This window comes from Cervus elaphus, chromosome 14 (assembly GCF_910594005.1).
Source record: "Cervus elaphus chromosome 14, mCerEla1.1, whole genome shotgun sequence".
Lineage (NCBI taxonomy): Eukaryota > Metazoa > Chordata > Mammalia > Artiodactyla > Cervidae > Cervus > Cervus elaphus.
This window is the reverse complement of record NC_057828.1, coordinates 34,632,687-34,648,083: the sequence shown is the minus strand read 5'-3', so window position 1 is coordinate 34,648,083 and position 15,397 is coordinate 34,632,687. Positions and strand designations below refer to the sequence as shown.

Genomic DNA, 15,397 nt, shown 5'->3' with positions numbered 1-15,397 from the left:
GCAATGCTGTGCATATCCTAAAACCCACCAAATCATACACTTTCAAAGGGTAGATTTTTTTGACATATGTACGATATCTCCACAAAGTTGTTAAAATACATCCACACCTGTGCCCTGTCCTATCCCGTTACTTCAGACTGTCTGGGGAGGAAGCCCAGGCAGCAGTGGATTTTTAAAACTCCCGAGATGATTCTGATTTCTAGTAAAAGCTGGGAACCACTGGTCTAGCCTAACCCTCTAGGCAGCAGCCGAGGACCCTGGGGTGGAAAGCTGTAGTGACTCCTACTCTTGCTTTGCCGGGTCAGCAGTAGGACCTAGGCGGCACAACCCACCCTCCTCTGTACTCAGTCTCCAGGTTAAGTGCAGAACAGACGGGGGTCTGCCTGACACTCCAGACTCCGTGCTCCCTGGCCTTCCTACCCCCCACAATGGTTCTTAAACTGATCTCTTTCCAAAGTACCCAAACCACCTCATTGTCAGTATTTCTCTTCTAATCCACTGCTGCCTCCTTTGCTCTGATTTCTGGGTCATTTCTCTAGCTGCTCTGCAGACTTCACAGCTCCCTATTCTGAAGGCCTACTTGTTCTGTTGCCTTCCAGTTAATTTCCTACCTATTATGAATTTGCATGTACATTTAATACAGAGAATCATTTCTGTCTTCAGCTGTGAGGTTCTACCCATTCTATCTTTACAGTCAGGGAGGAGGAGCTATTCATCACAGGGGTCCCATTTGGCAACCAAGTGTAATCGGCTATTCATAATTTCCATTTTGAGCTACATGACTGTTTAAACTTTAAGGGATCTTCACTACAAGTTAACATTCAGGGTGAGAATATAAAAAGCTTGTAGCATGTCATTTTTAGGAATCACTACTGTTAGGAAATTAGGAATGTGTTGCAAGCAAGGCTTTATCAGATAGCTTAAGAGAAAAAATAAAAAAGGCAAAGTCAAGCATTTTCAAAAAGAGGGTTTTTAAAAGTTTTTTAAATGTACAATTTTGTATATAATTTGATCGATGACATTTGTGGATTTTGTGTGTTCTGAGCACTAAGTTACTTTTAATACTTCTCAGCTGAAGAAAGTCATGGGGTTATTTTCATTTATATTTGTTTCCTTTCTCCCCTTTTAGATTTTAGACTTTTAAAGGTCAAGGGTCTTCTCATTCATCTGTTCATCTGACACCCCCCAACACACACATCCCCCATTGGAATCTGGCGCGGAATTGGGCTCAATGTGTTCCTAACAAGCTCAGAGCAGTGATCCTCAAATGGAAACAGGGATGTAGGTGATGGGATTAGAAACAGCACAATCAACCTATTTCTTATTGTTATATTACAAACTATATCTACTCAACAAATATTTACTGAGTTCTTACTCCATACCAAGCACGATTGTAGGATAAAGCTGGACAAAGCTGACAAATCTCTGGAGACACTCTCACTCTATTGAAAGTAAACCTCCACATGTGAGCTGGTAGGGACGTGAGGAATGAATGCTGGGGGAAATCAGAGAAATAAAAATAAAGATACTTACACCATTTCTGTCACTTCCTCTGTACTAAATGCATAGCTTCCTTTTTCTCTGGAAATTGAGACCAGAAAAAAAGATTGAGGAAAAAAATTCTAGAATCTGAATGGTCATGTGAAGTTCCCATTTCACTTTCACATAGTTTACATCATTTAATCTCACAACCCCGAGGAATAGATGCATTATTCCCCTTCATAGTTAAAGAAGACAAGACTCAGAGAGGACACGTGATGTGCCCACAGTCACACAGCCCATGACATGCAGAGCTGGACCCAATTCCCCAGGTCACCAGCATCCTGGTCTTGTGTCTTCACACTTTATCACCCAGGTTCCCAGGGAAACACAGAAGCCTGGGGCAGTTGGAGGTGTGGGAAAGGGTAATGTATCTTGGCCTGAACACTGAAGTATTGCTCTCAGAAGTGGCAGCGAGAGTAAGTATGACTGCAAAAGCAGGCCGGGGCCTGGCCACCCAGGCCATGAAGGATGGCTTTGCACTTATCTGGAGGAGGGTGTACACTTAGATCAGTTGCCCCAGCATAAACATTAGGAGCACCCCTTTCACTATCAGAAGTGTCAGGGACTTCCCTGGTGATCCAGTGGTTGGGAGTCCAGCTGCCAATGCAAGGGACACAGGTTCAGTCCCTGCTCCGGGAAGATTCCACATGCCAAGGGCAAGTAAGCCTGTGCTCCACAACAAGAGAAGCCGCTGTAATGAGAAGCCTGTGCACTGCAAGAAAGAGCAGATCCCACTTGCCGCAGCTAGAGAAAGCCCACAAACAGTAGTGAAAACCCAGCACAGCCAAAAATAAAGTTACTCTCATTTCTCCCCCTGCCCCCAACTCTGGAGAGCCCAGAGGTAGTAGAGTGAGCTGAGCAACAGGAAAAACTGCAGCTTCCCCTAAGGCTGCTGGTCAAGCCTCAGCTTTGTATCTGCTGGAAGACGAAGCTCTGACTTCACAATCAAAACTGAAACTATCCCAATTACTGAAAGCTTGGGACTTTCAAGACTGAAGAAGTTATAGGCTTTGCCCAAAAGATTGTCCAGGAGTAGAAAGAGAATATCTGACCAAATGTATTTGAGTGCGGTGATAGGAAAAAAATAATAATAGTTTTTCTTCTGGTCATAAAACAGCAAGTGTCTAGAAAAGGGGGAAAGGATGTTCTTGAGTTACTTTAGTAAAAAATAACAACAAAAAAATACCCAGGATGATAAAGTGTATGACCACTGCTACGGTCCAAATGTCTGTGTCCCCCGCCCAAAATGCACATGTTGAAATCCTAACCCCTAAAGTGATGGCATTAGGAGATGGGGCCGTTGGGAGGTAATTAGGTCTTGAGGGTGGAGCCTTCGTCGGTGCGATTCGTGCCCTTACACAAGAGATCCCAGACAGCCCTCTCACTTCTACCATGTGAGGCACAGTGAGAATGCAACAGCTATGAACCAGGGAGTGGGGTCTCAACCTCACTCAACCATGCTGGTGCCTTAATCTTGGCCTTCCAGCTCCTGAACTGTGGGAAATAAGTTTCTGCTGTGTATAAACCACCCAGTCTGTGGTATTTTGCTGTCGCTGCTAGAACACACTAAGAAAACCACTCTATCTCTCAGCATGGAGGTGGGAATGAGACCTCAGCAACTGTCCTAACCCTGTTTCGCTGGCTCTTGCCCTGACACCCTTAATTAGAGACTATCTGACTTTGCCAAAGCCTCTCAATGTTTGTGGGGTCCTTGGAGTTTGTTTTATGTGTTCACAGGGCCCCCTCATGTCCTTTGGCCCTGGCCCTTTATTTATTGTTTGCTGCCAATGAAGGTCAGTGAGGGCTGCTACCAGATGCTGTCACAGGTGTTGTGCATGCCTGGAGGTATACACCACCACCCCCACCCCCAGCCTGTGTCACATTTCATTACCTACATAGTGAGTCCTGAGTCTTGTGTGAAAGTAGAGCCTGCAATTTCTGCCTGCAGTGCCCTTCTGCAAAGACACAAAGACATGGTCATCAGAGCTTCCTCTTCATGCTCATTGTTTTTGTTGCTTCAACTCTTTTCCCCAGACTTAAACAACCTCCTCCATCTACTCTAGCATCTTCCATCATCCTGCTTGCTCAGACAAGACTGAATCTCAGCTTGATCTCAAGCCCAGACCACTGACAGTCTGGCTTTATTCAGCAGACAACAGGAAGCCTCTGATGGGCTTTGAGCAGAAGAGAAACCTCATCATTAAGAAGATTCATCTTGGCAGTAGTTCCGCAAATGAACTGGTGGGGGAGAGAAACTGTTCTTGCTTCTATCCCAGGGCGGATCCACTTCAGGACGACGGCACTCTGGTGCCACCTGGAGGCAGCCAGCCTCAATTACAGAAGCAGTTTCCTGAGAGCAGAGTCCTGAAGCCAGATTTGCACATCAGAAAGTCACAAAGCAACTTTTCAGCGCTGCCCAGAAATAGGCCTGTTTGTACAAACAGGGGTAAAAGGAACAAAGCCTGGAGGATGAGGCTATGCTGGAGGCTCTAGGAACCATCTAGGCCTCCGTGCCTTCCCTCCAAGGAGGCTGATTTATGATTCTTGAGTTACTTCAGTGCTGAAGCCTCCCAGGATGGGCTGTAGACACACACCCCCAGCCCCTTACAACAGATTTGCAAATCAACATCTTTGCCAAAATAAAGGGTGGTCCTTGCTCAGCGGAAGGAAGAGGACTCACTCTTGTTTCAAGTGACACGTTCATTCCAGGTGGCTGGGCTCACTTCGTTTAGAAGTCCTCACCCACACTGGAAAGAGAAAGTGTGACTTGGAGGAAGACAGTAGAGAGGCTGTTATGGGGAGGGTGTTAGTCGAGAGCCCGCCCTGTGAGCCTGCACAGGTTTTTCCAGTAACTGTTTTTTTCCCCTAATGGCCCTGTGATTGATTTACAGCACAACCCAGGAAGTAAGTAACAAAGAGGGAATACTAGGATTGTAAATAAGCAGTTTTGAGAAGGGAGACTAGACCTAAACCTTTGAATCCCGGATTCTTCCTGCCCGAACCCACTGAATTACATACTTCAGTATATAATTCTTGTAATATTACGTAATTTGTTTCGCCTCTCTTTCAAAACAATTTCTTGTTCCTTATCAATTTTCTCCAGGTTACTGAGTCATGGAAGTTTTTTATGGCTAAAATTTCTTTTGCTATTAGCGCTATCTCCTTTTTCATAGCAATGTTTTCTTAAGAAAGTGTTTCATTGTAGACAAACAAGGTCATTTCTCTGAGTCTTTGCCAAGACTGCACTGGACTTTGGCTTCTGAACGAATAGGAACTTACAAGCAGCCTGAAATCAGTCATCCTGATTTGTGCAAGGTGAAAAGGAAAGCTAATTTACTCACATAATACTCAAGCAGTCCTGTAAGGTTTATATTGTCATGTGCATTTTAAAGGTGATGAAATAGATACTCAGAGAATACTTTGCCCAAAGACACAAAGCTAGACAGTTGAAGAAGTAGGATTTTTAATTCTAGGGCTGCCTGATTTCAGAGCCAACTTGTTATCTACAGCATAGGAGTTTAGGCAGAGGAAATCCCAAAGTGCTAAAGACAGTAGTGTGAATCCTAAGGACGAAAGGAAAATGCGCTGGGTCTCAGGGCCCACGGGGAGGGGCTATGTTGAGGGAACCCCAGTGCTGGTGGTCCAAGAGAAGAGGTATTGGGGACAGAGAAAGGCTGGGCCCAGGAGGGTAACAGTCAGATCTGGGGTGGCCCCAGTGGCAAATGATGAGAAAGAAGCCCTGGGAAGGATTTTGCCTGCAGTGTCAGTGCCTTACCTCTGCCGCTGAGTTTCTCTCCACTCCTTTCTTCTTTTTTCTTCTCTCTGGTCTCACACCAGCCCACTTTCTTCTTCTATCAGTTTTACTTCATTGTGGATATCATGGTGGAGTCAGGGGAAATTCAGGCCTCTCTTCTGACTGAGCATAACGTAATGCCTTTCACTTCCTCCTTTCATTAAGGGCAAAACGTGCTATAAAATCAAAGTTCACCTTCTGCAACTGGCTTCCAGGAGAGTTATCTTTTCTGTGTTTTTCTTTTAAACTGTTTTCAAGCTTTCCCTTCCCTCCTGTCCTCTCTCAGAGGCCTTAGTGTTGAGGGACTGAGCTGTATGGAGGTGGGGGTAGGGAGCTGTCTCCCATGAAGGCCGGGATGAGCTTGGAATGGATTACACTGAGCAAATGAGTAACTTGAGCAAGTGAGTAAACGTAGGAAGGGCAGTGAGAACCAGGCTGGAGAGATGACTGGATGTGAAAAGGAAAGACTGAAAAGGAACTTGTTAAGGTATTGGATTATAACTGGAAGTATAGTATAAGTTCATAGTTTTTAAATATATAAATATAAAAATATAAACCTGCATACATAGACATAGATGATATATACAGATATATATAGAGAGATACACAAAGACATAGAAACAAATTCTAGCCCTATCAGCTGAGAGGGCCCAGAAATTATGACATCCCAGTAGCTGTGAGCATATGGACCAACTAACATTGATTTCTCCCTACCATTCTTCACTAAAAAGAACCAGGAATAAAATAAGCCTGGAACATCTTCTTATGCCAGAAAGTAATGAGATGCTTAAAGAATGACTAGGACATGTCAAAAGGACATAGGAACAAGCTGAAGGAGATCCCACTGGCGAAATCTGGGACAATCTAAACATCAAAATGATATGCTAATATCTTACTTTCATTTATTAAATAAAATAAGAATCTATATTGATAAATGAATAAATAAGTTAATGGGAAAGCTCTTTCTTATAGTAGACTGCCAAGCTGTAAATGGAAACAGAATGATGAAGATAGAAAACCATCATATGACACCATTGTGGTGATTTATTCAGGTAAGAGTCAACAATGAATGCAAAACTGATTAGTGGAGGTTGATAAGGACTAGGATCTTGGTATCTCAGAAAATCTCCCCCCAAAATGCTTACCATTACTAAAGAGAAAGTAGTAACTTGATGAGAAATCTGGAAGATGCCTGCACAACCAAGCTATCAAGATCAATGTCCCATGGCTAGACAGGATGACATCTTATGCCATAATATGTAAAGTCCAGCTTCTCTTCCATAGTGTTGCTGCCAAGAATGAATAGTGAGGTCTGACCAAAAGGAAATATCAAATAGAACCATATCTGTGGTCATCTTACAGAATAAAAGGCCTGTACTCTTTAAAACCAAAGGACATTGTCAACAGAGAATGGATAAAGAAGATGTGGTACATATATACAATGAAATATTGCTCAGCTTTTAAAAAGAATGAAATAATGCCATTTGCAGCAACATGGATGGGCCTAGAGAGTGCCATACTGAGTGAAGTAAGTCAGACAGAGAAGGAGAAATACTGTGTGACATCCTTGTATGTGGAATATAAAAAGATATAATACAAATGAGCTTATAACAGAAAGAGACTCACAGGCCTAGAGAAAGAACATACGGTTGCTGGAGGGGAGGATGGGGGGAAGGGATATGTAGAGAGTTTGGGATGGATATGTACACACTGCTATATTTAAAAGAAATAACCAACAAGGACTTACTGTATAGCACGGGGAACTCTGCTCATTGTTATGTGGCAGCCTGGATGGGAGGGGAGTTTGGGGAAGAATGGGTACATATATACGTATGGTTCAGTCCCTTCACTCTTCACCTGAAACTGTCTAACATTGTTTGTTAATCAGCTATACCCTAATACAAAATTAAATTTATTAAAAAACTAAAGGACATTAATGACAGAAAAACTCTGAGAAATTACTCCAGGTTGAAGGAGATCGAAAAGATGTGGCCATTGAATGCAATGTGTGTTCCAGGATTGACTGGATCCTGAACCAAAAGGGAAAGAGAGTTGGCTGAGCTTGCAAACTTTGAAGGAGGTCTGTGGACTGGATATTAATGTTGTGCCATTGTTAATTCCTCATTTGAAGGGTTTGCATTAGCTTCCTAGGACTACTGTTACAAATTACCACAAGTGGAACTTAAAATGAGAGAAATCTATTCACTGGAGTGTGTGTGTGTTCAGTCGCTCAGTCGTGTCCAACTCTTTGCGACCCCAGGGATGGTAGCCCACCAGGCTTCTCTGTCCATGGGATTTCCCAGGCAAGAATACACAGCGGGTTGCCATTTCCTACTCCAGGGGCTCTTCCTGACCCAGGGCTCAAACCTGCTGTCTCCTGCATTTCCTGTGTCTCCTGTATTACAGGCCGATCCTTTACCACTGGCACCACCTGGAGGCTAAATTCAAAACTGAGATGTCAGTCAGGGTTCACTTCTGAAGACTGGGGGCAAAACTGCCCCGTGCCTTTCTCCTAGCTTCTGAAGGGCGCCGCAGTCCCTGCCATTCCCGAGTCTGTGGCAGCATCACTTCAGTCTCTGCCTCCATCTTCACGTGGCCTTCTCCTCTGTATGTCTCTGGGTCCCTCTTTGTCCTCTCCTCTTCTTATCAGTCTACTGAATTTAGGGACCACACTAATCCCAAGTGATCTCATGTCGAGACCTTTAATTCCATCAGTCTATTTCAAAATAAGACCACATTCTGAGTGAGGGAACACTATTCAACCCACAAAAGGGTTGTATCCAGAAACACACACTGGAGTGTTTAGGGGTGACAGGGTTTTGTGAATGCAGCTTGCTCTCAAAAAGTTCAGATAGTGATAATGAGGGACTCAATTCTTTGTGGAACATTCTCACAACTTTCTATACACTTGAAATTATTTCCAAATGAATCATTTAAATTTTTTAAAATCTGCTTTTGACCTTTATTGAACGTTTTCAGGGGGCAATATGCAAGAAACAATAAGACAAGATGTTCAAGCTTCCACAGGTTCGGCCACCATTTGTCATCTTGTTTGAGGGTCTCAAAGTTTGGGGACAACCCTCCTTGACTGGGTAGGAAAGAGCATGAAAACCCCCATTCCTCTCAATGTCTTGCCTTTTCACATTTTCAGCATTTTCCAGGGCTTGAAATATTGTTTTGGGGTCAAGGAGATCAAATTTCAGAGGAACTGATTTAGAATTTGGTCATAACCATAAGAAGTTTGGGGCTTCCCTGGTGACTCAGATGATAAAGAATCTGCTTGCAATTCAGGACACTTAGGTTCGATCCCTGGGCCTAAAAGATTCCCCTAGACTTGGGAATGGCTACCCACTCCAGTATTCTTGCCTCAAGAATTCCATGGACTGAGGAGCCTGGAGGGCTACCGTCCATGGGCTCACAAAGAGTCAGACACGACTGAGCGACTAAGACACATGAGAAGGTTTGTTCAAGCAAAACCTAAGAGTGAGAATAGGGGCTTATCTGGTTCATAAGACTGGGTTCTGTGCCCTTGCCTCCAAGGCTGGGCACCTAAGCATTGTCCTAAGGATCATCCAGTGCCATATATGCTGCATGCCTTCAGCTTTTATTTTTAATTTGACTTTAGACTCATGTTTAGCCTTTTTGCTCTTACTTTGTCTGTCCTGATTTTCTTTTCTTTTCATTCCTATCAAAGAAAAGTGAAAGTCACTCAGTCATGTCCAACTCTTTGCAACCCAAAACTCTTTGAATTCTCCAGGCCAGAATACTGGAGTGTGTAGCCATTCCCTTCTCCAGAAGATCTTCCTGACCCAGGAATCGAACAGGCGTCTCCTGAATTGCAGGTGGATTATTTACCAGCTGACCTACCAAGGAAGCTCCTATCAAAGAAAGAGAAATACAATTCCTTTTTGCCCATCACACATGTTCCTGCTCTCAGTCTAAAATCTATCTCTGCATGTTTTTAACCTTTCAATCTAGCCCATAAAAGGATTTTGCCTTTTATTTTTCTACTTGAAATCTCAGACACTTTATCCTTTATTGTTTTTCATTACCTTTCGGATTTAATGGGTTGTTGACTGCTCTTGTTTTATTTTTCTTATGTTTAATTTTTACCTTTAATATTTCAAACTTCCATTGGCCCTTTGTCATCCTGCCCTAATTTTCCTTCTTTTCCTTTTCTTCCTCTTCCTTACAATGACTGGCTTTGACAGTGACTATTAAGAGGATGGTCCCCAGGGCATGAGGCATTTAGAGCAGTGACTCTGCAGTTTGTCTTCTCCATCTGTCTCTCAAGCCTCTAGTCTGGTTCCCACCGTAGTCCTCACAGAATCCTTGCCCTGTCTTCAGAAATTTCATCCACTCCAGAGCTATGAGTCTCTTAAAAATATTGTTTACATCTCACATAATCCAATCATCTGTGTTTTAAAGTCAGTGATCTTTAATATCTAACCAAACTTTGAATGAAACATGCTGGTGAGCTGTGACATTTCACAAGGTGAAAGGATGGGGTCAAGGAGGTCACAGCAGCCTGGCTGGATGTGGTTTACCCATTTGGCCCTGAGCCCTGCACAGGAGTTCTGCAGAGGCACTGTCATCAGGCCCATACAAGACTTGTTTTCCTGTCTGTTTCCAATATGCTTATTTCCAAGGTGTGTCACCTTCTTTCCAGGCTGGCCAGGAAAGGTTGCTGGGTGTGTGGTCCTCCAGGCTTCCCTCCAAAGACAGTACTGGAAAAACTGGCCAATGTGGAGGTTATTCTGAAGGAGTTTTTAAAATAACAACACAGTTCTCTCCAAGATGAACCTCTATTATCAGGATCCATTCTGTACCTCCCAGATGCACTTGGAAAATCTTAACAAGAGATGAATGAGAGTCTCATTTTCTCTCCACATCATAAAACATCTCTCATTCCCTACCCCTACATCTCTGTATCTGACTTTTGCCATTTCCTCCAGGATGGAATGGCCTTCCTGGTGGCTCAGTGGTAAAGAATCTGCCTACAATGCAGAAGATGCAGAAGATTCAGGTTCAATCCCTGGGTAGGGAAGATGCCCTGGAGGAGGGCATGACAACCCACTCTAGTATTCTTGCCTGGAGAGTTCCATAGACAGAGGAGCCTGATGGGCTACAGTCCATGGGGTCACAAAGAGTCAGACCTGACTAAAGAGACTGAGCATGCACATCAGGATGGAGTATTGGTTTTGTTTTACTGTCTTCACTAATCCAGGGAAGAAGAGGAGAGTTTCAAAGACTCCTCTTCCTGCTTAACTCTATTAGCTATTGTCTCAAAGACCAAGGAACCAATGTAGGGGTAAAACCAGCACCAAGTATGTCCATCATGATTGTACATTCAGGTTCTGGGAAAAGGACCACCAGATGGGTCAGTGAGCCCAGTGGACTCCCTATAAGCCAGACTCAGGCCAGAATACCATTTATTACCAGGTCCTCATATGTCTCCATTCAAACAGGGGTGCCATGATCATGTTTGTTAACTCTGAGGGTGATCAATGTCATTATGCAAGAAAATAACCAAACAATCACTGAAGAAAGACTGGGACAAACATTACTACATATAATTGTGATGTTGTGGAGTTTTTCCTTGAAATAACACAAGTTCTTCTTCAATCAGTGGGTCTGAAAACTATCTCAGGATCAGAAAATGGGAAAATGATTGTGACTTTTGATTGTGGCAGCTGCCCCTGTCTGTCCTTTACTTTTTTGGTTGTTAATATTGCCCGTGTTTGGTGCCCATCTATAGTGTCTTAGCAACACGTGTTCTATTAACCATCTCCATAACTGTGTAGATTTGGTCCCTTGGCTGACCAACTGACCTACCAGTCACCTCCTACCTCCTGCAGCATGTGGTCATTGGGATGGGTTTTTCCAGCCTTATACTCTACAGATATATTATGGCCCACTTCTCTGACCCTCTGACCTTTCCCTCCACTTCCTGACGCAATATATCTGGCACATCTACTTGACTTAACATGGGCCATTGCTTCCTCCAATCTTCTGGGAGCTATCTTTGCTCTGTCTCCTGGGATCTTTGCCAGAGAGTTAAATCTTGTATCCCAGGAGAATGCTCCAGTATCTATAAGATTTCCCTTGTCCAACTTTATTTTCTACCTCATAATATAAATATATATGGGTTTGGTAAGACAGCAGACATGGAAATGGTTGTTATGAAGGAAGACATTTATACTCACAGATACCCAGACACAGGAGGCATGACACACATGCAGAGCCACATGGGGAAAGAGAAGGGATGGCTTGGAGTCAGAAGAAGGAAGAGGAGAGTATGACCCAGAGGCTTTGGAGGGTTTTCTTGGAAAGAAATAAGTGAGGCAGGTACTACTAGGGGAAACACAGACTGAAACCGCCCACCCTGGCCAGGTACCATAGTGACCATTTGTTTGCGTATTTTACAGCAGGAGATCCTGGTAAGGAACACAGAACTAACAAGCCACCACCAACCAGAAGATTCAGGAAAGGTCCAAAGGAGATGCCACATGTCCTACCAACCTCTCAGAATCCTCCTTTTTGGAATCTATCTTGACCAAGCAATGTGTGTAGCACCAGGAAAGACCCTGAGTCAAAATGATTGGCCAGAGACAACCTAGAAACTAATCCCATCATCATAAAACCCAAGACTGTGAGCCAGAGCAGTTTTCCTGGGTTCCCTTATCCTGCTGCTCTCCACCCGGGTGCCCCCTCCCAGAAAAGTCTCTTGCTTTGTCATCACGTGTGTCTCCTCAGATGAGTCACTTCTGAGTGTTAGACAACAGCTCACTCTCAGGCCTTGGAAGGGCCCCTCCACTTCCTGCAACAGTACTCTGAGTAGATTTAAGACTGCATAATTTGAATATTTTCCCCCAGGTTCTGGACTATAAGAGTGGCCCACAGTTGTCTCATACCCAGCCCTGGGGTGATGTCTTACAGAAAGGGAAATATTGACTTGGTGTGTGGGAGTCTCTTCAAGGAGACGGTTGGGGAATATGGGGCTAAGATGGGTTGGTGTGCATATGAGAAGCACACTCTCATGGGAGTCATTTGCTCTCTCTAGGAATGAGTAGCCCTGGAAGCAGCAGTCTCTTCAGGATCATGACCCAGATGCCAAAGCACTTAGAATACAGAGAATACAAAAATATAGTCAAGACATCCCGTACTCTCCCCCTAGCCCCTATTCTCAGACTCAGCACTCTGAGAACCAGTCCTCTCAGTACACTGCTGGCTCCCTCCAGGAGATGTTGGCCAGGCCCTGCAGCCCCTTCAGTGTATAATTCCTTTTCTCCCTTAGCAAGTTCAGCACTTTCCCAGCTGGAGAATGGTCTCTCCTCATGCTAGTTATTGGCCTAACATCCAAGAGGACACGTGAGGGCAGATGCTGATGAAGGTGCCTGCTGTCATACACGGGAATGGCCTCTAAAGTGTCTCAAGGCTTGTCGGGGTAGATGTTAGATCTTAATATGGAGAAGGGAGCTGATTCTTTGGACAGAAGAACCAGGATATTCAAGAGCATCAACCCAGACGTCTGCATTTTGTATGTCCAGATTCCATTCTTTCTGCATGAGAGTCCTGACTTGGACAGAGCAACCTATCTAGGCTGAGTGTTCTACACTCTCTAGAGTTCTGTTACTCTTTTAATTATAAATGCTAGGCTGGTCTTCAGCTTTTCTGCACTTTGGCTGCAGGGGCTACAGATTCCTTTATATGCTGCCAAGAAAGCCTCTGACTTTTGTAACTACCTCGTAATCTGTGCAATCACTGTCAGCCTTTAATTTTCCAAAGCATCAGTTGCCTCCCAGCAATAGCCATCTAAATCCATTGTCCTTCTAATTCCTTTTTCCCCCTCATTTCTTAAATGTGTAATACATTTTACCTACGAGTGTATTCCTTTCATTAGCATATCATCCCAGTTCACTACTGGTCAAAGCTTTATCATTTGCACTGCTACCTTCTACCAGGGCTAAGATGGGCCACAGCTACCAGTTATGAAGCCAACTTTGCCAACTGGACAATAGGTGCTTCAGCTACACAATCCCAGCTTAGCATCTTCTTCTTGGACTATTGCGGGTAGCAACAGGTACAGGTTGAGTCCCTGGGAAACAGACTGTGAGATGGAGATCAACATGCAGGAAGCTTACTAAAGAGTATGTTCTTGGGATTAACCTCCCTGGAGAAAGAGGGAAATGACTGCAAGGAGAAGTTAGACTGTGCTGTGGTCTCAACAAAAGCCTCAGCTGACCCCATGGGGAACTTTAATACTGGGATGCCCCTTCAGAGTTGTCATGATTTGGGGCAAGTCATTTGAGGCATTATACCCTCACAAATAGCAGTCATTGGATACAGGCTGCCCCAAGAAGAGGATGTGACCTTGAGCAGGATGGACCTCTGTAGCCAAGGGTAATTTCTGAAGAAGGCAAACAGCTCAGGGCTCTCAGGCAGCAGCACTCCTAGAGTCCTTCAGATCTGCAGGGGACCAGGGATGGGGCTGGACCATCCTGCATCTTGCAGTCTAGACATGAGCTATCATTTTTTTAAGGTTTTTTTTTATTTTTAATGTTTTATTGTTGTTTAGTCTATCAGTTGTGTCTGACTCTCTGCGACCCCATTTACTGCAACACACCAGGCTTCCCTATCTTTCACTATCTCCCGGGGTATGCTCAAACTCATGTCCATTGAGTTGATGATGCCATTCAACCATCTAATCCTGTCACCCCCTTCTCCTCCTGCCTTCAATCTTTCCCATCATCAGGGTCTTTTCCAGTGAGTCAGCTCTTCTCATCAGATGGCCAAAGTATTGGAACTTCAGCTTCAACATCAGTCTTTACAAAGAATATTCAGAGTTGATTTCCTTCAGGATTGACTGGTTTGATCTCCTTGCTGTCCAAGGGACTCTCAAGAGTCTTCTTCACCGCCACAGTTCGAAAGCATCAATTCTTCAGTACTCAACCTTCTTTACAGTCCAACTCTCAAGCTTTTTAATGTGCTGTCTAAGTTTGTTCTTCCAAGGAGCAAGCATCTTTTAATATTATGTGGACAATTTTTGAAGTCTTATTGAATTTGTTGCAATATTGCTTCTGTTTTATGTTTTGGTTTTTTGGCCCTGAGGCATATGGGATCTTAGTTCCCTGGGATGGAACCTACACCTCCTGCATTGGAAGTTGAAGTCTTAACCACCGAACCACCAGGGAAGTCCCTGGACATAATTTATTTCAACATGCTTAATCCCCCTTAAGGTGCATGCTATCTGCTTACACAGATGGTCTCTCTTTTATGATTATATAACTCGTATTTACATTTCCTTCTCCATGACAGAATTAGTTAACTTTAGGACCTTAAATACCTGGATTTGTAATAGGTCTAAAAGGCAAGGAATAGGAATGGGAGCATCGATTTCCTATGGGTAACTTTTCTGGAGACAGATGTGTTAACCTAAATCAAATATTTCTCACACTTATTTAAAGAGCAGGATCTGGAAGCTCAGAATACAGAAGACTGATAATTTTGCTTTGAAGTACTTGAGAGAGAGTGTTGGAAACGCTATCCCCCAAGATTCTGCTTTCTGCTATGAGAACAGTGTGACGTTACATTAACAGCTTGCCTGCGTAGATACAGGAATCACTTGCTAAGTTAATTGCCATTTGAGGTTTTGAAAGTAGGCAAAATGTGAATGAAACCACCCTTTGACCATTCTGGTTGTTTTCTCTAAAAGAGTTTTGTGAGGAGAAGTATTCCCTCTTGACACAGAGGTCATTTATTACAAAACATTTCTCTGTGTAAGATCACTGGCTATGTCCTGAAGATATTTTTCACAGGAAGTCTTGCCACAAAGGAATTTGACCTGTGTTTCCATAGCCACTGATCAGTGTCAAGGTTGCTTGGTTTCTTTGGAGCTAGGCCACTTCAGGTGGGAATAAAAAGGAACTGTTTCAAGTTCAGGCTAAGCACAAGGACTGAGAAGCCAGCAGGAGTTCCCTATGACTCCCAAGACTGAAATGATATGCCTATGGTGGCCATGGTATAAACATGGTCCACAGAAACTGGTGATGGTCCAGAGGT

General features: G+C 43.8%; 1 long non-coding RNA gene across 2 annotated transcripts in view; it reads right to left on the bottom strand.

Moving 5' to 3' along the window:
* LOC122708252 overlaps positions 1 to 5,683 on the bottom strand; it is a 40,982-nt gene extending 35,299 nt beyond the window's left edge. Inside the window, exons 1-2 of one of the 2 annotated variants that reach the window (XR_006345075.1) lie at positions 5,318 to 5,683; positions 1,534 to 1,581 (exon numbers count right to left, since the gene is read on the bottom strand). This is a non-coding gene — a long non-coding RNA (uncharacterized LOC122708252). The remainder of the gene's footprint in view (positions 1 to 1,533; positions 1,582 to 5,317) is intronic. The other variant, XR_006345076.1, reaches the window with a different exon arrangement.
* Between the last annotated feature and the right edge of the window lie 9,714 nt (positions 5,684 to 15,397).